We start from the raw sequence: 24,104 nt of genomic DNA on the forward strand, positions 1-24,104 counted from the left end.
CAGACTAATACAGCTATCACTATTTAATAATGTTTTGCAAGTTGTACAAAATCTATCTCAACAAGTGTTCAAAAAAATACTGCACGACTGCTTAGTTGCCCAGCCATTCCACAATATGAAGTAATTTATCAATTGTAAAATAATGGTGTAATGTTAATATCAGATCTATACTTCTTTCGAATTATCAGTCGTATTGTGTTATGTATGTGTGTTAACCTTTTGCTGTAATGACATAATGACAGTTAAATTATTATTATTGTTATCATTTTTTCATGTTGTTGATAAATACTTGTTTCTGGTCCAGAGTGTATTCCAAAGTAGAATTTCTTATAGCAAATGGGAATTGAGGAAAACAAAATATACATACAGTAACAGTGTTTTATTGATCTGACCTCTCAATTTGTGATACAAATAAAGCATACTAGAGCCTCTACAATTACAGTGACGAAAACTATGTGATAAATACGGTCCTTCAGATATTAGTGAATAGGTTTGCTGTACCTCTGCACCCTAGCATTGATTTTGTCTGTTTGTGGTGTATGTAAAACAATTCTAATTTTACGTAGGCGGAAAGTTATTAAAAGAACAAGGATCTTGATAAGGGTCTCGCCAAATCACTAAAGAGGAGGTTTTGCTGTTTTGGATTTTACGCAGTGCTATCTATTCTTCTGAGTTGTATAGTCTATAAATTTATCTATTTCTGAAGAAATAAAATTACGTATGAACCGAAAAGTTACCACTTGAAAAAATGCCTTCTTTTGACATTAGACTGCTAGGATCGATCTTTGGATCACGAATTCCAAAGCACATCAGAGCGATACTGGAGTGGAATATCTCCATCTACAATCGTCCGTTGTAAATGGATACCGTATGGTTATTGTAAGGTAACATGAAAATACGTGGTGTTTTGTGAAAACCTGCATTAATTTGAAGAGAAGTGAATCGCTGTCCCATACATTAAATTCGTGATTTCTAATAAACGAAGGATAAGCGCTGAAAGTGATCCGTGTTAACTGGAGGATCTATTGTGACATAAGGAAGGTAGGCTGAATTAATGATATTAAATTTGACGTTTGTTTTCGTTCTAGGCCTCTAAAAGTAACAACTGTTAACAATAGACACCAAAATAAAAGCAAACACTCAAATCTGTTTTCATTCTTTCGCGGTATAAGTTATCGATCAAGCAATTATGTCTACATAATTTATGTATGACGATTGTTTATTTGGTGCATGTGTCATTTCATAAGCTTCGGACCTCCATTCAGTATTTTCGAAACGTTCCAAGAGTAGGTGAACGACTGCTTTCTGTTGCGATATGAAGTAGATTTGACATAGTAACACCGTAGCTTGGAAAGTGTCAATATTTTCATGTATTGTTAAATATTCGTGTGACGGAGAAAGGCAGCCGTGTTCGAGACATTCTTTTTATGTAAGAAAAGAAACTTGAGCTTTGTAAACATCATCCAACGAAATAACGCTTGTGTAGGGTGTGTGGTGTATCAACAGGTCAACTGCTTGTCAGTTCATTGTGATCGAGATTGAATTCAGGTAGTGAAAGTAATATTACATCAGCATTAGTATCAAAGAGAATAAATAGCTGAATCTGATAAGAAAACATAATAAGTGTTTTTAAATTTAAAAAAAGTCTCACGAGATAGAACGAACAGATCAGAAAAGTAAATAAAATAAAACAGAACTGGAGACAGCCACACTCAAACCAAACTCAGCTCCGTCATGACGTCACACACAACACCCTTACGTCACGGGTCAAAGCCGACGTGTTGGATCGGACGCTTCTGTCGACCCAATTGTTTACTTGGTTGAATATATTAGGTCATTACATGCTAGGCAGTCCAGTGTTGCACGCCTTACTGTCGATTATATCTAGATGTATGGAAGTTTGGTGTCATAGGTGATTATTGGCTGTTGATATTAGTCATTTTCCGTTTAAGAACCGCGTAAGTCATGCTTGTCGAATTTTTGAGACTAGGATGGTAAAGGTTTCTTCATTTTTGAGTCGCTATCTTTCATCGAATTGGCAAATAGGCCTACGTCCCTGATAGTTAGTACACTGGTTCATTAGTGTGAATGATGTAAGGTATAGAAGTTTTAAGATAGTTGACAGTAGTCGTATTCACTTCTTGGGGAAAAAAAATTCTTCGGGCAATCCCATCTCAGTGAAAATGATCAAGCGTCAGGTGAAGTGATTTCCTGAAGTACTTGTTATAAAGAGTTTGTTTGTTGTTGGTTGATGTGGGGCGAGATAGACAAATTATGCAACAGAAAATTTTAACTTCATATTTTGCAGTTTGAACCAATGCTCAATCCTTCAACATTCATTAGTAACCACACATTTTGCCGTACAAGACGTCGTACTTTTGTTCGACTTTGTTCCCATCTATCCTCATCATTTTCGATGATCGTCATGTAAAATTTCAGAAATGAAGAAACACAGTTGTTCATTTTCTGCTTAATCCTGTTTTGTAATTGTAAAATGTGTTTTAACGGGAAGAGGAATTGTGTTATGCACAACCGAGCTCTTGTTCGAATATAAAACAAAACTTTGCTTGAGTCACATTGTAAGTTCCGATTCAGACATAGTTACAGTACCAAACTGTAGCTCTGTCAGAGACAACCACAGCGTTTATAGAGTTTCTGAGGGAATGATTGAAACAATACACAAACTCATTAATCATGGGATTTATTGTTTTAGGGGACAATCCTGAGTAAAGATGGTGTGACACTGAAAATCGAGTGATAAACTTTTTTTGAGGATGACGAAACTTTGTTCACATTGTAATACTAGGATACAATTTTAAGGGCAAAAAGGGATTGTTGTCAAACAATCTGGAAGTGCTGTTCATTGATTGTGGAATATGTTTACATCTCAAAATTGAAGTTTCCAAATTCTGTTGGGCAACCTCAGACCTAAACAATGTTTTGCTGTTGAATCCTTTGGATTACTTTCGTTATGTGTTTGTGCCATTTGTAGGATTGACAAAAACTTTTAGTTGACCTGCTTGAATAAAAAGGTTGCGTTCTTCATGATTGTGATTGCTGTGAAGGAAAAACTAGGAAATTTCAGTAATGTCAGAATCAATATGTTAGTTAAGAGACATCCACAGGAATTCGTAGTATTTGTGTGGATCATGTAGTCTCTTCTCTGTCAGATAAGAAATAAAGACAAAGATTAAACAAAAATGCAAATCACATTAAATGTGACAAATCCTCCAGGAATAGCACACATTTATTATCACTATTGTGAATGAATTTGTAGATGTTAAGTAAAGTGACATACCATTCCATTACCAACAAACCATGAAATAGTGGTATCTACAGGGGATAGGAGTTGCAAAACATGCTGGTATTGATGTACTTTACATATATACCTAAAATGAGCATCACTACACCCACAACCATGAAAATAAAGTACTCACAAAGAAACCAAATCACACATAATTATGAAATTTCATGGGGTATCAGTTACTTGTTTACCTGTAAACATAAAATGAAATCCAATACTGTTAAATCATTTTTTTGACAACAAACATACCTATAAGTAGGTACCTTAGTATAAAAAATCCAGATTATTGAAAAATGAATATCAACATACAAACTGAATGAAAAATGAATACAAGCAAATGAAATTCCTATCCCACCTATTTCTGCCCCCCCCCCCCCCCCCCCCCCCCAAAAAAAGCCTAAGTATCAAGCAATAAATTTTCTGGAGCAAATTAGCCTCCAACTCTCTCAAGAAGGATCTACTCCTGATGGCTAAACTTTGTCGTGTATCTCGCAAGGCAACTAACAGAGAACAGACTCCCTTAAGCTGAGCTTTCTGTAACACCATCTTCAGGAAAACATTCTACCTGAACTTGCAACATTTTTTCTTAGTATAATTTTATTTTGAATTTGAGGATTGCTGGTGTGGTGTATACTATATCAGCACTCTTAAAAAACTTATGCTATCCAAGCTGTAGAACTAATGTACTAACTTTCAGGAATATAGCTTAACTGCTTAACAAAAGGCATCAACCCCATCATGACAAATACTTTTGCATCCTCTTTACTAAATTTATACAACCTGGTCTGAAGGGTCTCCTAAATATTGAGAATTGAATTTGTGGAGTTACCTAAAACAGATATACACAGGTAAACACCAAATTTAAACAGCATCTTAAGTGGTAAGGTGGTATAATTTCTTAAAGAACCACATAACATGGAATTGACCCTCTTATAACTTACTTTACTAATGTTTTGTGCCAGTCATTTCTGTTAAAGTTCACCCCTTGTTCAGGTTCACTCCCTGTCCTCTAGAGAAGTATTACAAGTGAGAGCTTGTACTGACACGTAGAGAATGGAGTTTCAAGACAGCAGTGTGGAACTTTTCTGTAGAAAGTTGAATTAGGTCATTCCATGTGAATTCAACCAATTTGAGAAAATGTTCCAGCTGATAGTCTCAGATTTGGCTGAAATTTAGCACACCAATGCTACCAAGTGTGGAACATTCATGTATAAAATTTTAAGTTCTCCTGCCAATTAGTTACAGAATTATAACTTGTGAAAGAAGGTGGTGTGACCCGGAAATTGCAACCCGCATCTGACAATCTTATCTTCAGACCCAACTTCAGGTCTTAATAACTTTGGAAATGTTCCACACAGTCCAGTGAAATTTTTACAACCCAGTAACATCCACTTGGAGAACACACTCTATGAATCAAAACACCAACAACATATTTCTGAGGGAAAATAAAAAATTCCCAAATGTGATTAAAAAATGTACTACGTTAAAAGGTAGATATTGTAGGTGCCCTCTATGCCAAATGTAAATCACTCAAAAAGGGGTATAAATTTTTTTGTGGTAAGCTTAATGTGGCCTAAACACACACAGAACTCATCTTGCCCATATCAGTCACACAAACAGAGTTACATGCACACGAAAATACAAAAATTTGAAAAATTACCTGAAAACATGGGTTGTCTAAGTGTGGTAGCACAAAAGGGACAAGTGATATCCAAACAAAATTTCAAACACTGCATAAGTAGACCATAATATAATGTGTGGCAAAATTTCAACTTGTTATTGCAAGGCATTTGTGTACAATAAAAGTTCTCAGAGATTTATTTGGTAACATTTCTTTTAACACGATTTAACAAGTAATAGTGATGATGCAGACAGCTTGTTTCAGATAAAGCTGCAGCAATTGTTGGGAACCATTAGGCAACAGAAAGTTAAACAATGGTAGTTTTCAAGGACAAAGTGAGTCATTGTTAGGCAGGAACAACAAAGAAAACAAGCAACAATTACAGGTTACTCATGTTTTTAAGATTCTAGTTCAGACTGGTCAGTACTGTTGTGGAATGTCAGTATGGAGGCAGAAGAGTGTACCAGTGGTGCTTTTGTTCAAACAAGTTGCAGTATTGGCAGAGCACAAGCATCTGAATGTCATAAAACAACATATGGCACAAAATGTGGTGTTCGCTTTGTACTGTATGATCTGGATGAATCGGACCAAGATTTGTTGCTATGGAGATCCGGGATACACCCTGTGGGCACAAGAAGTACAGTTCCAGGAAACTTTAGTGTTTATCATCATATAAAAGTGTTTCTGGATAAGTATTCTTTCCTACAAAGAAGTTGTTCTGATCCATTGCGGATTCATAAGAAGACAGTGAAGTGTAGCCTCAGAGAAATTGATTTAAAATCAGTATTGAAAGTGAATCAGTGCATGGGACTTAACATGAAACCAGGACAAAAGTTATGTTCTAGGTGTGTAACACTGCTAAAAGATGAAGAATATTCTGATAATTTACATGACAGTGACGAAGAGTATCTGCCACCTACAACCACAGCAGATGAGCAATTAAATACTTCAGTGACAGCTCTTGATTTGTCTCCCACGAAGACACACAAAGTTGGGAAAAGAGACGGGCCCAGCTATGGTAGAAGAAAAATACAAGAAGCTCAAATGAAATTAAAACACAAAATAGCCGACTCACTAATGGTGGAAGAGGAAGAACTATATGCTCCAAAAGAACAGAAATGCTCTGATTTGGACAAAATTGTACATGATTTGAAAGGAAAATGTGCCATATCCACACGCCAGAAAAAAGTAGCTATTCTTACCCTTTCACCTTCCAGCTGGTCTATTGACTACACTGCAAAGGAATTCAATGTTTCTACATATATGGTAAAGCCAGCTTGGAAAATAAAAGCAACCCAAGGAGTGCTTCCACAACTTCAGCAGGCTCAGGGTAATCAATTGAGTTCAGAAATAAAGGTGCTAGTGTCAGAGTTTTATGAAAATAATGACTACAGACAAATAATGCCTGGGGAAAAAAAAAAGACTATGTAACAGTGAAAATGGGAAATGTACGTGTACAGGTGGAAAAAGACTGTTGCGTTCATGGTTCAGAGTAGTTTAAGGGGTAAGACAAGGCTGCAACCTGTCTCCACTGTTGTTCACATTATTTATGGATCATATGTTGAAAACAATAGACTGGCTGGGTGAGATTAAGATATATCAACACAAAATAAGCAGTCTTGCATATGCGGATGACTTAGTTGTGATGGCAGATTCGATTGAAAGTTTGCAAAGTAATATTTCAGAGCTAGATCAGAAATGTAAGGACTATGGTATGAAGATTAGCATCTCCAAAACGAAAGTAATGTCAGTGGGAAAGAAATATAAACGGATTGAGTGCCAAATAGGAGGAACAAAGTTAGAACAGGTGGACGGTTTCAAGTACTTGGGATCCATATTCTCACAGGATGGCAACATAGTGAAAGAGCTGGAAGCGAGGTGTAGCAAAGCTAATGCAGTGAGCGCTCAGCTACGATCTACTCTCTTCTGCAAGAAGGAAGTCAGTACCAAGACTAAGTTATCTGTGCACCGTTCAATCTTTTGACCAACTTTGTTGTATGGGAGCGAAAGCTGGGTGGATTCAGGTTACCTTATCAACAAGGTTGAGGTTACGGATATGAAAGTAGCTAGGATGATTGCAGGTACTAGTAGATGGGAACAATGGCAGGAGGGTGTCCAGAATGAGGAAATCAGAGAAAAACTGGGAATGAACTCTATAGATGTAGCAGTCAGAGCGAACAGGCTTAGATGGTGGGGTCATGTTACACGCATGGGAGAAGCAAGGTTACCCAAGAGATTCATGGATTCAGCAGTAATGGGTAGGAGGAGTCGGGGCAGACCGAGGAGAAGGTACCTGGATTCGGTTAAGAATGATTTTGAAGTAATAGGTTTAACATCAGAAGAGGCACCAATGTTAGCACTGAATAGGGGATCATGGAGGAACTGTATAAGGGGGGCTATGCTCCAGACTGAACGCTGAAAGGCATAATCAGTCTTAAATGATGATGATGATGAATGAAGCTGCTAGTGTGTGACATCAGTTCCTACCAGTGCATGATACACAGGTGTGAAAAGTGTCCTGGTAAGGCAAATCTTGCAGAACACATGAATAAAAAACTGTATGGTGAACTTCTTATGCATGACGATGAACTTGTTTCTTATAAACAATGGACATACATGGATCGCTCAAGTCTTGAAACAAAGCAAAGTACAGTGGAAGATTTTTGTTGAAATGTGTTGTCAAAAAACAGACAAACTGACCACACACAGCTTCACAGCAACAGCACAATCGGCTTATCTCCAGTTTTGTATGGATAACTTGAAACAAGATGAAATTATAGTAATACTAGACTTTTCTGAAAATTATGCATTTATAGTTCAAGATGCCATCCAAGGGTATCATTGGGCCAACAGCCAAGCAACTCTCCAGCCATTTGCGATTTACTATAGAGGTGAATCAGGTAATGTGTCTGTCATGAACCTGTACAGTTTTAGTGACAATTTAATTCAAGATTCCATTGCAGTTCATGCCCACATTCGCACTGTCATGCCATATGTGAAAAACAAGCTGCCTCACATACATTTTGCAAAATACTTCAATGATGGGGCAGCTAGTCAGTACAAAAACTGTAAAAATCTCAAAAATTTATGCATGCATTATCATGATTATCAGATTCACGAAGAATGGAATTTTTTTGAAACAAATCATGGTAGAAATGTATGTGATGGTATTCGTGCCACCATTAAGCACATGGCATCACAAGGTCTGCAGCACCCTACAGAAGGTCACATTCTAACACCTCTTCAATTATTTACCTGGGTACAGAAAAATATCTCTGGCATACAATCATTCTATGTTTCGAAAGATGAGGTGAAATCAGTTGAAGAGTTTCTAAAAAGCAGAGTAGAACACGTTAAAACTGCTGCAGGCACAAGGAGCCATCATCACTTGTCTCCGGCGGGCTCTGCAATCTGCAGTTGAGCAGACTGTCCGGTTATAACTGTAGGTTCATGCACAACGTGTGTCTTCACAGTGTGTCTGACTCAGGATTCAGAAGCAAAAGCAGCAACATACAACCAAGTTGCTATGTTTTTGCTATTTATGATGACAAATGGTACTTAGGATGTGTTGCAGAGTGCTGTGAAGCAGAAGGTGATGTATTTGTGAACTTTATGGCACCAGCAGGACCAGCAAGATCATTTCATTGGCCACATTTGGCAGACAGGTGTTGGATTCCTTTTGAACATATTCTTATGACAGTTCCAGTTCCTACCACAGTGTCAGGAAGACAGCACAATTTGCCATGCAATGTACAGAGTGCAGTAGCTAAAGTGTGGGAGAACTTCTGTTCGAAGCACAATCGACTGGTTTTTAGCAGTTAAGGTGCAGTGAACATTAATGATAGATTGTGTTAATCTGTCTATATGTTGTTGCTTAGTGATTAAACAGTTGTGGGAGAGGATAAGAAGAGGCTGAACAGCTTATGATATGTTTTTACAAAATTGTGTTGTGGAACAATGGCCACATCACCAAATACATCTGTCAACTTCCATTGTACACAAATGTCTTGCAATAACATGCTGAAATTTTGAGATATATATCATTACGGTCTACTTATGCATTGTGTGAAATTTGGCTTGGATACCACTTGTCTCTTTTGTGCTACCACACTTCGAAAATCCATGTTTTTCAGGTAATTTTTCTATTTTGTGTGCATGTAATTCAGTTTTTGTGACTGATATGGGCATGATGAGTTCTGTGTGTGTTTAGGCCACATTAAGCTTACCACAAAAAAAAATATACCCTTTTTGAGTGAATTATATTTGGCATAGAGGGCACCTACAATATGTACCTTTTAACGTATTACATTCTTTGGGTCGACAGAAGCGTCCAATCCCACGCGTCAGCTTTGACCCGTGACGTAAGGGTGTTGTCGTGTGTGACGTCATGACGGCGCGGAGTTTGGTTTGTGAATGTGGCGTGTTTGTAGATGTCGTCGTGTTGTGGTTTGTTGTGGTCTCTGGTGGTATGTTCAGGGTTTTCGTTTGTGTGGTGTAATGGGCTCTGTTTGAGTGTCGGGTCTGTTTTGTAGTGGAATTCGTTTCAGTGAGTTAACAATTTTGTGTGAAGGTTAATTTAGTGTTGTTCACAGTACATTGTGTGGTAATTTTAGTCAAATTAATCGGTTGTTGTTTTTGTTCAGGAATGGATATGACGGATAAAGTTAACAGTGCGCAGGTCAAGGGAAGTGTTCGATCCCAATGTGTGGATGTGTGTGTTGATATTGGTATCAGGAGACGTTTTTGAGCTATACAGGCCAAGGGAAGTGTTTGACCCTAATTTATGGGATCGGGAGCTGCTGTTGAGCTACATAGGTCAAGGGAAGTGTCCGATTCCAGATGATATTGTGTTTAGTGGTATTTGGGGAGTTTTGTGATGTCAGTTTTTTTCGTCATTTTGTGTTGTTTTGTATGGGGGTGGGTGTCTAAATTTGTTTATATTTAGTTTGCCCACACCGAAAAACACCCCATTTCCCACTCTTGTCCCGTTAGTGTCGTTAGGCTTTTTGTGGAAAGTGTGTGTGTTGGTTTCTCGATGTATTTTCGTCCTCATAATGTGTACAAACCGACTTTATATGCGCCATATTGGAATTGTGGTTTATAGTCATTTCAGTCATATTTGTGACGTCATGGGTCAGAGCAGACGGGCGGGATCAGACGCTTCTGTATTTCCCATTCTTTTAATCACATTTTGGAATTTTTTATTTTCCGTCAGAAATATGTTGTTGGTGTTTTGATTAATGGAGTGTGTTCTCTAAGTGGATGTTACTGGGCTGTAAAAATTTCACTGGACTGTGTGGAATAGTTCCAAAGTTATTAAGACCTGAAGTTGGGTCTGAAGATAGATCGCCAGGTGCGGGTTGCAATTTCCGGGTCACGCCACCTTCTTTCACAAGTCATAATTCTGGAACTAATTGGCAGAGGAAACTAATACATTGTACACGAGTGTTCCACACATGGTAGAATTAGTGTATTGAATTTGTCAAATCTGAGACTAAGAGCTAGAGCCCCTGGTTGAACCGAGATGGAATGACCCCATTAGCATATACCACAGATTGAAATAAGTAAATTTGTGGGAACGTAGTCTTCCCCAGTGTATCCTACGATGTTGATGAAAAACTTTTGGGTTGATGACAGTGTTGAAAAATAGTAATGTTTGAATGAAAGTCATAGTCATGTTCTTTTGGTGAGAAACACGTATTTGTTGTCTTTGCCAGATGATACATACGGGATTTGTTGAAGTGTTGTGGTTTTTCAATACTACCACCTGTCTGGAAATGTGAGAGCTTCTTTCTATTTTGAATGTACCTGGTACATGGATATTCAGTATCTTTTTATGTTGTCTGATTATTGTATGTTGTTATTGATGGGTTTGATGTTCGTTTTATACTGTGTTCAGAAAGGGGGAGGGAGGTGTGGAGGGCTGGAACCTTATACATGCAAGGAAATCGTTTCAGCTTTAATATGTGTGATCATATTTTATTCTAATCATGTGAAATAAATCTGAATTATTAGGTGTAACTAGTATGTAATTCAGGGTAAAGTCATGTGTGTAACATGTCAGAGTAAACAAGTTGATTTGATGTGATAATATCGTTACATTCTGTTGACCGCTGATTTCATTTGAACAAATGACATCTTTTGTTCTATTGTAAGCTACAGTTATTTGAAAAGTAGAATATTATAAGTGGAATTTACTGAGGTACCTTGCTCTTCAACAGTACCATGACTGATACTTAAATATTATTTTAAAAGCTCTTGACTTTCTATAGCAAATAAAAACCAAATCTTGCATTTTGCTGGCTGGTATTGATGCAATTGATTGTAAAGTTTCACTAATGAAATTTCTTTGTGTAATATTGTGTGATCGCTTTTTAGTTGTATCATTGTATGTTTGATTGTTGTGTTCTGTCCGATAAAGAGGCGTCAAGAAATAGACCTCGTAGAATTGCCATCATAAATGTTCTTCATCCTTATAGAATTTAAAGTTCAGTGCATCAGTTTGATAAAGCAGTTTGATAGATTTCTCAAAAACACTAAACAAATCTACTTTAATATTCAAGAGTGCTGTAAAGTAAAATAAATACATGTTCTTAGCAGAGCTGCGTGTAGCTGTGTGCATAGCATCCTAGCCTTGTTAATTGCGAGGTCGCTGGTTCATTTCTCACTATGTGTTTTTTCGAGGTAGCAATCCATTGCACAGTAGCGTTCTCGTCTTGTTATTGCTGCGCTGCAGACAGAGCTTTTGTACATATATTTCAATTCTATATTTTTTATCAAATTAAAAATTACCTAACATTGAATCATAATTTTCTAATGAAAATGTTTTATTAATTGCTGATTGCATGGAAGTGTGAGTATTCGTAGTAAAATTTGTACATAAATGCAGAACATCAGCTAGAAAACAAAATACTTTTCTGTTCCTAGATATTACAAATAACTAAAAACACAGTAGCCTATTGTAAACAATAATATTAAGCAATGGAAAATCTGGGATGGGTTTAACAACAGTGAAATATAATAGACTGCTACTCACTACATAGAAGAGTCTTCGAGTGGCAGATAGACACATGTAAAGTACCTTTGAAAGTAGACTTTATTGTTGTTAAAAATTGCTTTATTATGTGTTTATCATTCAATGGTAACACATTTCTTATAATGGTACCAGATTTTAATTCATTACGAATAGTCCCATTTTCATGTGACTGATGATAAAAAGATGGTACTCTTAATTTAAAAAATGAATGTTATAATTTAATTCACATCTTCATTTGATGTTAAATATAAAATTCAAATAGAAGTGAAAAAGGTTTGTGTGCAGCCTTGCAGTCACAAGACTAGAATGGTACATGTGCTGTGGATGGCTTGTTTGGAAAAAAACTTTTAAGGTTTTTTTTATACTTCACAACAGTTTTTTTGCTTTCCTTAAGTATTTTGGAAAAGTACATCTTACTGACTGGGGAAATTTATATCTGGACATTGACCTTAAAAACTTTGAGTATGAAGAAACTCAAAAGGGGCCAAGCCACAAGGCCCCTAGTGAGACGTTTTCTCTCCATGCATGAGGTTAGTTTATTATTGCTATTTTTCACCCATTAGCCTTTCCCTTATATCTGTTTGTAGTAGCACTCCTTTGCTGTCCTGTCATTCATCCTTATTACAAGTGCATTTACGGTGATTGAATCTTTGACTCTAACATCACTAGCTCTTGCCCCCGGAGTCTTGCCACCCTTGGTGGGTTCGTGCTTGGCTACCACGGGGCCCTTCTCCCATCCTTCCTCCATTTCGGCATTTGGCGTTCCTCTTTTACTTCGTCCTCCCTGTGTGCTCCTGAAGGCCAGCCCACGTGTCTAATGCATAACCGGTGACTGGGTAACGTGTAAGTCCCAGCTCCGGTTCAACAGGTAGGAATCGCATGAACCCCCTGGTACAGCCCAGGCCCAGGGAGGGGTGATTGTGTGAGCTGCTACCTTCCCAAATTGCTGATTGCTCCCTCCGCCAGGTGTTAAAGAGGTGTGACCTGAGGTACAAACCATTACCTAAAGCGCGTGCGCCACCTTGTGAAGGGGCCCCTCACTTGGAATGAGCGCACCGTCGGAGACACTGGCAATCATGGGGGATTTTCTTGCAATGAGCCCTTCCTCTTCGCAATTAATGTCAGTGAAACGTAAATGAGGGTACCAATTCAAAGATCCTTTAAGCTGCACCACGGGTCCACATTTCACATACTGAAGACAGTCAGTCCTTCACAACAGTAAATCAATTTATTTTTCAGAAAGGAGTTGATGCCATTGCCGGCCCTGTGAGATCCTGCTCTCGTTTACGGAATGGCACTTTGGAGACTACGTCTGATTCTCAGGCACAACAACTATTTGCTGCCTCGCTTCTCTACGACTATCCTGTTCATGTCAAGGCCCATAGAACTTTGAATTCTTCCCGTGGCGTTATTTACACTAGGCTGCTCAACAGTGTGACCTAGGCCGGAATCCAATCATACCCTTCTGATCAGGGTTTCATTGCCGTCCATCGGGTGATGAAAAAGGTAGATTCCTCCTCAGTCTCCAAACACACTCTTTGTCTCTTCTTTGATAGAGTGGTGCTTCCATCCAAGATCAAAGCAGGCTATGAAATTATCACATTCCAAATGCGATGCACTGCTATCAGTGTCATCGTTTCAACCACACTAGTACATCTTGTCGCCGTTTCAACCACACTAGTACATCTTGTCGCCACCCAGGAAAATTAGTAACCTGTGTTAGGGATGTGCACGAGGGCGGTTATCCGCCTCCTCCTCCTCCCCGCTGTATCAACTGCAATGGCGGCCATGCAGCCTCCACTCGAGATGTCCCATGTATCTTGATGAGCAGGCTGTGTAGGAGATCTGGGTAAAGGAAAAAGTGCCTTACCTGGTCGCTCATAAGTTATTGGCAAGTTGCAAACCCTGTGTTCAACCGTCTGGCACTTATAGTTCTGTTCTTGCTACACCTCGGTCCATGAAGGACATGGTCACGCAAACATGCAACCTCAATTTCAGCTCTGAGGTTGTGAAATCACTCAGTGTTAAGGTAACATTTTCGTCCCCTTGTCCAGCTCCACAACGTGCCACAGAACTATCGTCTCAAGGGGCGAAGCCACCAGCTACACAACCAGCAGGCCGGAAAGGACAGAAGGAGTACTCCTGTGAAGACTGCCTACGTCACATTTACAGCCATCGATCCCACAAAGAGGATTTATGGCTGCTTTTAGCATTGCAGCATCCCCTTGTACTCTGCCTTCAGGAAACAAAATTGCATCCTCACAACCGCTTTGAGCTTTCACATTTCTCCCCCATCCGTTTTGATCTTCCCCCTAAGGTCGGCATTCCATCTCATGGAGGAGTCATGCTGCTCATTCAGGATGATGATCATAGTCAACCCATCTCCCTGACTAACCATCTTCAAGCTGTTGCAGTTTGCCTTTTCCTCCCTCATCAGACTTTTTCCCTTTGTATCATTTACATCCCTCCTTCATTCAGTGTCACCAGGGCAGTCTTCCTCTAGCTTATTGGGCAGCTACCTCACCTATTTGTGCTTCTCGGTGACTTTAATGCGCATCACCTTTGGGGTTCTCCCAGAACCTGTCAGAGGTGTCCTCTTAGCTGCCCTTCATAATCAACTTAACCTCTTCTGCCTTAACACAGGAGCACCCACATTCCTTTCCAACTCCTCACTCATCCAAATGCACACACCCAAATGGCAGATTACTATGGCTGACTGGTGGGTTTACTCCTTCCTGGTGAACTTTGAAGAACAAAATTTCCCCACTTGTGATGACCAGGTGGAATATCTTACAAACGTCTTCCTTACTGCTGCTGAATGTTCCATTCCTCGCATTTCCCCTTTACCACACCGTGTCCCAGTCCCTTGGTGGACTGAGGCATGCCGCCACGAAATTGACGCACGGAGATGTGCTCTCCGCGTTTTTTAACCATCATCTTATGATGGCAAACTGCATTCTTTATAAACAGATGTGTGCACAGTGTTGCCGCGTTCTTTGGGATGGCAAAAAGGCTAGCTGGATTTCATTCAGTAGTTCTTTTAACAGTTCCACCCCTTCCTCTGTTGTGTGGGCCAACCTCCAGCGGCTCTCTGGGACCAAGATCCATTCCCCAATTTCTGTCCTGACTGTAGCAGACGATGTCTTCCTGGACCCTATTGCTATCTCCAACACCTTGGGCCACCATTTTGTGGAAATTTTGAGCTCTTCCCACTATCACCTGGCCTTCCTCCATCTAAAACAAGTGGAGGCGGCTCGTATTATGCCCTTCTCTTCTCAGAATCTTGAGTGCTACAACACCACCTTTACTATGAGGGAGCTGGATCATGCTCTCAGTTCATCCCTATCCTCGCATCTCAGGACCAGACGCTGTCCGCATTCAGATGTTGCAGCACCTTCCTCTTGCAGGCAAGCACTTTCTGCTTAATATGCACAGCCACATGTGGGCAGAGGGCACGTTTCCCAGATGCTGTTGCGAAGCCATTGTCATACCCATACCTAAGCCCACTAAGGACAAACACCTTCCTTGTAGTTACTGCCCTGTCTCCCTCACCGGGTGTTTTTGCTAGGTGATTCATGCCCGGCTGGTATGGTGGCTCAAGTCTTGCAATTTACTAACCACTGCACAATGTGGATTTCGAGCACACCGTTCTGCGGTTGACCATCTCGTCACTTTGTCCATGTCATGAATGGTTTTCTGCAGAAATCAGAGACTTTGGCCATGTTTTTCAATTTGGAGAAGGCCTAAGACTCCTGCTGGAGAACTGGTGTCCTCTGTACTTTCTACACGTGGGGCTTCTGTGGCTGCCTGCCCTGTTTCCTTGAGGAATTTTTAAAAGACCACATTTTCAATGTACGTGTGGGTTCTGCCTTGTGAGACACTTTTATCCAGGAAAACGGTGTGCCTCAGTGTTCCGGCTTGAGCATCATCCTCTTTGCTATCGCTATTAACCCTATAATGGCCTGTCTTCCGCCGGGTATCTCCCGCACCCTTTTTGTTGACAATTTTGCTATCTATTGCAGTTCTCTGTGGACCTGTCTCATTGAGTGGCATCTTCAGTGATGTCTTGATCGTCTTTACTCACAGAACTTTGACAATGGCTTTCATTTTTCCACTGACAAAACTGTTTGTATGAAATTCTGGTGGCGCAATTGGTTTCCCCCCACCATCTTTACATCTGTTGCTCTTTCATTCGTTGAAACTGTGAAATTCCTGGGGCTCATGCTTGATAGGAAACTCTCTTGGTCCTCCCATGTGTCTTACCCGGCAGCCCGCTGTACGCGGTCTCTCTTTGTGTGCTACGTGTCCTCAGTGGTACTTCCAGGGGTGCAAATTGAACCAATCTCTTCCATTTGTACCGGCCCATTGTCTGTTTGAAACTAGACTAAGGGTGCTTTGTTTGTGTGTCTGCATGTCTGTTCTCATACGCTGCTCAACACTGTCCACCATCGTGGTATCCGTTTGGCCACTGACACCTTTTTTATACTAGCCCGGTTGAGAGTCTGTATGCCGAAGCTGCTGAACTACCACTGACATACCGCCGTGACTTTCTCCGCAGCAGGTATGCATTCCGTTTGTCTGCCGTGCATGGCCGCCCACCCATCCTATGCCTCCTTTTTTGTGACTCTTTTGATCACCAGTATGGGGTGCATCCCTCTTTTCTGTTACCTCCTTGAGTCCGCGTTCGGCCCTTGCTCTGGCGGCTTAACTTCACACTACCTGCAACTTTCCCAGTGGGTGTGAACCTTTCACCACCTTGGCTTTGTATGGTGTTCCATGTTCACCTTGGCCTTCATTCGCTACCTAAGGACACTACCCAGCCTTGCTCTATCGCCTTCAGTTTCACGATCTTTGCATGGAACTTTGTATTAGTACCTTTCTGTACATTGATAGCTCTCAGACTGACCATGGTGTTCAGTGTACCTTCATCCTTGGTGCCGGCGTTTTTCAGTATCTGCTTCCAGCGCACTGCTCAGTATTTATAGCCGAGGTCTTTGTACTGTATCAGGCCATGGAGTACATCTGGCAACACAGGCTTTTGAGTAGTGTCCTCTGCTCAGACTCGCTCAGTACCCTTCAAAGTCTCTGTACACTGTCCATCCCTTTGTGCAATGGGTCCAGGAAAGCTGTCACTTGCTCACTCTTGATGGAGCCACAGTGATTTTTTGTGGGTTCCTGGTTATGTCGGTCTGCCAGGATACGAGGCTGCTGACGCTGCTGCCAAGGCTGCTGTCCTCATACCTCAACTCACTAGTTCCTATGTTCGCTCCAGTGATCTCTAGTGTTCTGTAGTTTTGACTTGGGCGAATATGACCCCAGTTGCTTTTCTGCCATTAAACAAAACAAACAATCACTAGCTGTGAGTGAACTACCGTACATTGCCGCAGCACACATTCTGCTACAGAGTGGAAATTCATTATTTGGATAGTTTGCTATGTGTTGGTGATTTGATGCTTCCTAGTGTTTCAATTTTTCACTCAATTTGTTATCATTTCTTTTGACTGGATTCCAGTTTGTCTCTTTGAAAAGGAATACTTATTTGCAGTTGGCTTACTTATTGGAAATATTTTGTTATTTAACACAACCTTTCCCTCAGTTGGAACAGTTTATGTTCCATTCAGTATTTATTATTTTACAGTAATTCTTTTCAATTGCAATTGGAAGGACATTGCAACATGAAATATTTTGACTCTGTTATAGCGAATGAATAATGAAAGAAGAAATAAGCTACATCTTACTGAATAATTTTATTTCACAGCATCTTTATCGGGCCACTTCTGAATTGTGTTGTTTATTCTCACCATATGTTTTGTGTGTTGAAGTTATTAACTGGTGGATTTCTCTCTAGTTTAATTATCCAAGAGGTTTTTTCAAAGTGCTCTCTGGTTACGTATCAGCGGAAATGTTCAAAGTAACATTCTCCTGCTTGAATGCAGGTTTCTGTCACTTTATTGAATTCCAGAAATGATAAAAAAATGCCAGGTGTTGTACCTGCTGTCTGAAGGGCTGCCATAATGTGCTTATGAAGAATAGGTTCATTCACAACAGCAGTTGAATAAGCAAGAGACTTTACATGTCCCCACGGGTGAATGCGCAGGGGACTTATGTCAGGCAGACAAGGTGGTTACGGAATTAGTTCACGTCTGTCTCTCCAGCGCTTAGTAAAATGTGCATTCAGGTGCCTCCAAGCAGGCAGACAATGTGTGGGAGCATCATCGTGCATGAAATACAGTTGTGGCATTTCTTCTAAGCACTAGGCAATGAAGTACACATGAGATCTGTGTAGTTCCTTCCAGTAAGTTTACCTGGAAGGACGTAAGGTCCCAACAAGCAATTGCCAACAATGGCTGCCCAGATATTAGTGGAGAAACTCTGTTGGTGAGATGATTAAATAGTTGCATGGGAATTAGCCTGCTCATACATGCTGGTTAGCCAAATTCTGGATTCCATCTCTTGTGGATGTTGATTCTTCTTTGAATAAAACAACCACTGCAAAGAAGGGTGTCATAACTCATTGTTGCAGGAACCACTGACAGAATGTTACTCTGGAAGGATAATCTGTAGGAGGCAAGGCTTGTACATGTTGCAGAAGGTACAAATATAGTATGTTTTCGCATAAAATCTCCAGATTTTCGCGTACGGTACATTCCTCTGCAAGCCTAACAGCCTTGTGCTGATTCCAGGACTTTCCTCCACAGTGTTAAGTAGACCTTCCTCATCCTCTGGTGTTGCACATCTTGGCTGACTCCACTGCCTGGTGAACATGTGAAAATCCTGTATTCACAGAGGCATCAGTGAATTTCTTCAAATGTCTTTCGGTCTAGTAATAGTCAGCTGACAATGGTTTTTTCCAATAGTGTACTATAAGTTTGGGTTAGGTATTATAAAAGACCAGTTTACTAAGTTGGTTTATATACAGGCATTTAGGTGCTTATAGTAGAACAGCCTCTAGGTACCACGCCATCACCCCCAAACCTTTCATTTAGTATTTTATCATCTAGTGCATTAATTTAAATCTTTATCATCATATACCCTCAGGTGTTGCAGATATAATATATTCCATCTCCCACTTCACCATGATACTAAAGGTAGACCTCGGACTCAGAATAGCTACTTGATCTTTGTCATTCCTGTTTGCTTAAATGCTTCCATTTACAGTAGTTCTTGACACACAGCATTGATTCCAGACATCCTATGCACAATCTATGACCTGTTTACATACAACCTATTAACGACACATTCATTCTTTTAACTCTATTGTAACTGTCTGCATTACTTTTTACAGTAGATAGCATTTCAATTGACACTGCAACCGAGACCTTGCGCCCAATAAGGCTTGCATCTGAATCAGATGACTTGTGAAGTAAGTTCAGCCTCACATGGTTTGTGTGGAACTCTCCCCTCCTCCTTTTGTAGAAGATACTTCCCAGGAGCCCTCCATGTCTGGCAGGCTTGGCATCCGTGCACCCACTAGTGCAGGTTTCTTTTTACATCACATTGCTTTGTTAATTGAAGATAGGGGTTATTTTAATTTTTTTAGTATTATTGTTGTTTCCTCACTATCAATAAGCACACAGGGATTACTACAGATTTTATATGGAGCATAAGCGCATGGTAATTTTATTTTTATGGTCAGGTCAGGTGGCATTCCTAATTGTTCTATTGGGCATTTTGAAAAATCCACTTTTATTTCTGGTGCATCGCTATTCATTGATTGTAACCACAGTATGTGATAATTTACCTTGTACTACGTACGCTGTCCAGTGGCGAAACAGGTAACTTTGTAGAGGATGTAACACCTCTATATTAACTATCTCCGAGAGTGTAGTGCAGTGCAGTGCAGTGCAGCAAGCATGGGAGAGTCCTGGTGATAGCTGATATGTGTGGCTGGGGCAAGAATTTTGATCTACTGGATTTTTATGAAGATACATATAAGTGTGGAGTGCCTTTTGTGCTTTGATTTCATGCAATCAAATATGCAATTTTATAACAAGTTCCATAGGGTACATGAAATTCCGTATTTTATGTAATCAGTGAAGTTAATTGTAGTCCCCTCCTCCCCTTTATCTTCATCTTTCCCCTTAGATCAGATGACGTCATGATAAGACTGTTGAAACTGGTCATCTTTGGACAATAAAAGTGTCTGTGCTTTGATTGTGGCATACAAAGTGTGTTCTTCATTTCCGACGAGACAGGTCACCCGTCAGTACACCATGTGTACCTTACAAAGCTACATACTTAACTGATAATCAGTATCCTGCACCTGCTGAAAGATATTGAGGCTCATATCATATTGATTCACAGTTTGTTGAAAGTCAGAAGCGCTATGTTGTTGATAGGCACACCAACAAAGGTACAGAGCTTGGTTAGCTTTCAGAATGCACTTCCTTTTTGTAGCTGTAGGAAAAAATGCACACACTCAGTCGACTGCCTCTCTCTCTCTCTCTCTCTCTCTCTCTCTCTCTCTCTCTCTCTCTCTCTCTCTCTCTCTCTCTGTGTGTGTGTGTGTGTGTGTGTGTGTGTGTGTGTGTGTGTCACTTCCCTACAGCTAGAAAAAGGAAGTGCATTCCGAATGCTACCAAAGCTCCGTACCTTTGTTTGTGTGCCTATCAATGACACAGCGCTTCTGCGTTTTGGTGAGTAATCTCCTTTATTCCTAAATAATTTATAATTTTCAACCAGAACTTTCCACACATTATGATTCACAATTTGATTACTTAAGACTTGTAATTGCTGTCATACATTTTCCTCTGGAAAACGGCACTTGACAAAGCGCGCTGGGTAGTAGTAATGTGCTCGAACAACTCTGTACCTATGCTTTTCTGGACCCATGTGGACATCTTGTTGTACGAGGAATGCACTCCTGAAATTTTGCTGTTAAGTTTTCAAACACGTGTGTGTGTGTGTGTGTGTGTGTGTGTGTGTGTGTGTGTGTGGATTGGATCAAGGTTATAAAAATCAGTGATGGACTTGGTGGTATTCCGCTCCTGCTACCAGGGAAATTTATGGCAGACACTTTTAGGTATTTATCAGGGATTTCGCAAAAAAATTAAATTAAAGCAGCTGAATTGACATTGTATTGTGGTTTCCATGATACTTGCCCACAAACCTTTCTAGCAGCAATTTTTCCAAGAAACGTTAGATCCTCCTTAAGTTTGCTCGACTGTTGTGGTAATAATGTGCATCATATTAATTACAAATTCAAATCCCCACCTTGCCATCCAGATTTAGGTTTTATGTCCTTTACCTATATCACTTAAGGCAAATGCTTCAAAAATCATAACTGACTGGGGAAGGATTAGGAAGTAAACCAGGGGTTATGTACTGTGTCAACTGACTGGGGAAGGATGAGGAAGTAAATCAGGGGTTATGTACTGTGTCTGCTGATCTCATCATTGCTGTCATGTTATTACTCATATTGCTGCTTTTTCCTTAAATGTATTGAAAGAATATATAAAATATGAGAGTGTATGTGTGATTAGTCAATAAGTTTTGATTATCACGTGGAAAAAATCAAGCTGTGTTAATGAAACTGGGTTATGCTGTTAGTCCTCCTCCAACATATTCATACTTCAATGCAACAAATTTTTCCCAGTGGTGGATGACTTGACAGAGTCGTTTGGTGTAGAAATCTGCAGTTCGTTGTTCCTGATGAAAGAAGCAGCAGTCACTGGGTGCCGTGTCAGAAGAACATGGCAAGATGCGGCAAAATCTGAGGGCCCAAAGAAGCAGCAATGTCTGACTGTATCCCATGCAGAGTGAGCTGGCCCATTGCCGTGGAGCCAAACAACACCTCCTCAGACTGCTTCACATGATGCTCCTGTAGCCCCTCAGGAAATAATGGTAGTATGCGCATATGACTGTTTTCTCCTGACAAGTGAAATTCATTCATTAGCACCAAGCTATGGCAGTCCCCCCCCCCCCCCCCCCCCCCCCCCCCCCGCAAAGAAACAAAAAAAACGCTTTGACATCACCTCGCCTGACATCTTTGGCATTGGTGAAGCCACGTGGGCACAATTTGCTTTCCTCCTTTGTCTCGAATTCGCAGTGATACACCCAGCACTCATCTATGGTTATTAGGCAGCTAAAGACGTCCTCTGAATGATGAATTGGCCTGACACAGCTGAGGCATTTTTGCAATTGCTACAGTTCAAGTGAGTGTTTGTAGAAACAGCATTGTTCATCTTCAAATGCAGAATTTGATTTAGGGCCTACCACTTGATACTCCACGTTATCAGTAGGCTGTGCCATTTTGTTTTGGCCCCTGTAGCGACATGTTACAGTACTGTGGTGTAACGACTTCAGTGTGTACCATGGCTACAGGCATGTACATGCAAACAAACAAGCAAAGAAAATTAACTGCGTAACTATTTGTTTGGGTTTATAATAAATACTTTGACAGCTCATCATAGAAACAAGATTGTGTTATAGTTAGTAAACTGGTTCTCAACCCGAAGGCTGATTTGAACAGCACCTCTGCTTCACTGAGCGTAGTCCTAGTGGAGGTGAGGTGCCCTTACCCGTCTCTGACTTTCGAAATGACTTATTGAGCCAATTACAGATTGCGAAAGCAAAGAGAGCTTCACTCTAAGTTTAAACGCAGCCAAAACCTCTCAGACAAACAGAAGCTAAACGATGTCAAAGTTAGCGTAAGGAGAGCTATGCGTGAAGCGTTCAGTGAATTCAAAAGTAAAATTATATGTACCGACTTGACAGAAAACCCTAGGAAGTTCTGGTCTTATGTTAAATCAGTAAGTGGCTCGAAACAGCATATCCAGACACTCCGGGATGATGATGGCATTGAAACAGAGGATGACACGTGTAAAGCTGAAATACTAAACACCTTTTTCCAAAGCTGTTTCACAGAGGAAGACCGCACTGCAGTTCCTTCTCTAAATCCTCGCACAAACGAAAAAATGGCTGACATCGAAATAAGTGTCCAAGGAATAGAAAAGCAACTGGAATCACTCAACAGAGGAAAGTCTACTGGACCTGATGGGATACCAATTCGATTCTACACAGAGTACGCGAAAGAACTTGCCCCCCTTCTAACAGCCATTTACCGCAAGTATCTAGAGGAACGGAAGGTTCCAAATGGTTGGAAAAGAGCACAGGTAGTCCCAGTCTTCAAAAAGGGTCGTCGAGCAGATGCGCAAAACTATAGACCTATATCTCTGACGTCGATCTGTTGTAGAATTTTAGAAAATGTTTTTTGCTCGAGTATCATGTCGTTTTTGGAAACCCAGAATCTACTATGTAGGAATCAACATGGATTCTGGAAACAGCGATCGTGTGAGACCCAACTCGCTTTATTTGTTCATGAGACCCAGAAAATATTAGATACAGGCTCCCAGGTAGATGCTATTTTTCTTGACTTCCGGAAGGCGTTCGATACAGTTCTGCACTGTCGCCTGATAAACAAAGTAAGAGCCTACAGAATATCAGACCAGCTGTGTGGCTGGATTGAAGAGTTTTTAGCAAACAGAACACAGCATGTTGTTATCAATGGAGAGACGTCTACAGACGTTAAAGTAACCTCTGGCGTGCCACAGGGGAGTGTTATGGGACCATTGCTTTTCACAATATATATAAATGACCTAGTAGATAGTGTCGGAAGTCCCATGCGGCTTTTCGCGGATGATGCTGTAGTATACAGAGAAGTTGCAGCATTAGAAAATTGTAGCGAAATGCAGGAAGATCTGCAGCGGATAGGCACTTGGTGCAGGGAGTGGCAACTGACCCTTAACATAGACAAATGTAATGTATTGCGAATACATAGAAAGAAGGATCCTTTATTGTATGATTATATGATAGCGGAACAAACACTGGTAGCAGTTACTTCTGTAAAATATCTGGGAGTATGCGTGCGGAACGATTTGAAGTGGAATGATCATATAAAATTAATTGTTGGTAAGGCGGGTACCAGGTTGAGATTCATTGGGAGAGTCCTTAGAAAATGTAGTCGATCAACAAAGGAGGTGGCTTACAAAACACTCATTCAACCTATACTTGAGTATTGCTCATCAGTGTGGGATCCGTACCAGATCGGGTTGACGGAGGAGATAGAGAAGATCCAAAGAAGAGCGGCGCGTTTCGTCACATGGTTATTTGGTAACCGTGATAGCGTTACGGAGATGTTTAAC

At 40.4% G+C, this 24,104-nt stretch overlaps 1 protein-coding gene across 1 annotated transcript in view; it reads left to right on the plus strand.

The window, feature by feature from the left end:
• The first annotated feature begins 854 nt into the window (after positions 1-854).
• Positions 855-24,104, plus strand: part of LOC124592369 (transcription elongation factor SPT5) — a 29,301-nt gene continuing 6,051 nt past the window's right edge. Inside the window, exon 1 of the mRNA XM_047131826.1 lies at positions 855-1,041. The gene's annotated coding sequence lies outside the window, so the exon portion shown is untranslated. The remainder of the gene's footprint in view (positions 1,042-24,104) is intronic.

Source organism: Schistocerca americana, chromosome 2, assembly GCF_021461395.2.
Source record: "Schistocerca americana isolate TAMUIC-IGC-003095 chromosome 2, iqSchAmer2.1, whole genome shotgun sequence".
In the NCBI taxonomy this organism is placed as follows: domain Eukaryota; kingdom Metazoa; phylum Arthropoda; class Insecta; order Orthoptera; family Acrididae; genus Schistocerca; species Schistocerca americana.